The sequence below is a fragment of the Olea europaea genome, chromosome 2 (genome assembly GCF_002742605.1).
Source record: "Olea europaea var. sylvestris chromosome 2, O_europaea_v1, whole genome shotgun sequence".
Classification (NCBI taxonomy): Eukaryota; Viridiplantae; Streptophyta; class Magnoliopsida; order Lamiales; family Oleaceae; genus Olea; species Olea europaea.
This window is the reverse complement of record NC_036238.1, coordinates 21,474,398-21,476,515: the sequence shown is the minus strand read 5'-3', so window position 1 is coordinate 21,476,515 and position 2,118 is coordinate 21,474,398.

Here is a 2,118-nt window from a genome sequence, read left to right as displayed (position 1 = left end):
AATTTCAATATTATAAACAAAATAATTATATGATAATGTTACAAACACCTTGTGCACATCTATTAAAAATATCAAGAGAATTTAGACCCTACAGAGTTCAGCCAGCCCAGCGTGGTGATAAATGGGAAAAACGACCAATAGTACAAGATGAACTAAAAAATAAAAACTATCATATAAAAAGATCCTAAAAACAGAAATAGAGATATGTATGGGAAAAATCATAGAACAATTAAAAAAAATTTATGGAGAAAACCCATTATTATTTTGGAAACCATATCATCCTAAAGCTAAAATAGAATTAACAGAAAATATCATAATAAGAGTTAGACCAATGATGTATACCTTACAGGATATGCAAGAATTTAAAATTCAAATAAAAGAACTATTAGAACAAAAGTTAATTAGACCCAGTAATGAACCTCATAGCAGTCCAACTTTTATGGTTATGAAACATTCTGAGCAGATTAGAGGAAAAGTTAGAATGGTAATAAATTATAAAGAATTAAATAAATATACTAAATTTGATGGTTACGTTTTATCAAATAAAGAAGTCCTAATAAACCTTGCAAAAGGAAAATAATATTATTCCAAATTTGATTGTAAATCAGGATTTTGGCAAATAAAAATGGAAGAAGATAGTATACAATATACAGCTTTTAGTACACCTCAAGGAAAATATGAATGGTTAGTTATGCCATTTGGTTTAAAAAATGCACCACAAATATTTCAAAGAAAAATTGATAATATATTCAAAAAGTATAGTGATTTTCTTATTGTTTATATTGATGATATACTAATATGCTCTAATAATAAAAAAGAGCATTGGAATCATTTATTACAATTCATAAATGAATGCAAAAAGGAAGGGATTGTACTTTATAAAAAGAAATCTATAATAGAGAAACAAGAAATAGATTTTCTAGAATTATCAATAGATAGAAAGGAAATAAAATTACAAACTCATATATCTAAAAAGATAGAAAGCTTTCCAGATGAATTAAAATCCAAAGAACAAATACAAATTTTTTTAGGATGTTTAAACTATGTTGAAGGATTTATTGAAAATCTCTCAAAAAAGAGACATAAGATACAAATTCTATTTAGAAAAACAAATACTAAAGGTTGGAATAAAGAACATACTGAAATTGTTAAATCATTAAAAGAAGAATGTAAAAATTTACCAAAATTAAGATTACCAGATGAAAAAAATAATCTAATTGTCAATACTGATGCCTCGGATAAATATTGGGCAGCTATATTAAAAACAGATTTAAATGAAATATGTAGATATTCAAGTGGAACTTTTAACCAAACAGAAATAAATTATACTACTCATGAAAAAGAATTATTAGCAATTATTAGAGGAATAAAAAAGTTTTCATTATTCCTTTTATCTAAAAAATTTGTTGTTGAAACTGATAATTTTTAAGTTGCAGGACTTATTAGAAACAAGTTACCTATGGAACCTCAATATAGAAGGTTACACAAATGGCAAGCATATTTATCATTTTACAATTTTGATATTGTTCATATTAAATGAATAAATAATTCTCTTGCAAATTTTTTGAGCAGGAATATCGAATTCGAAGATGGATAATATCAAAAATTCATTAATAGACGTCAACAGACGAATGAAATTCCTCATGGAAGAATCTGAAGATATGAAAATTGGAATTGAGCAGTTAGAGGAAATGACAGAATCTATCCAACAAAATGTCAAATTGTTGGTGGAAATCTCTAATTCTCATTCCAAATATACCAAAGAATTGAATGACAGAATTGTTGATATTACTTCACAATTCGAGTCATTAGATACCAAACAGGAAATACCAATTGATACAATCTCAAAAATACAAACAGGTACACAGTCAGGAAGCAGCAGTGGACCTGGCAATATCAAACGAGACATAGCAAGTCCCCGGAAGGTGACTATAAAAAATGGTGATGAACATACAAGAGTTATAAGAATCAAAACTGATGAAGATGATGATACCCCTTTATCATCAAAAGAAGAAGAATATAGATCATTTGCCAAAATTGTTTATGAATTGGAAGAAAATGAATCTTATTTTATTGCATCAGGAGATCATGTTTATCCCAGATTAATAATTACCAAAG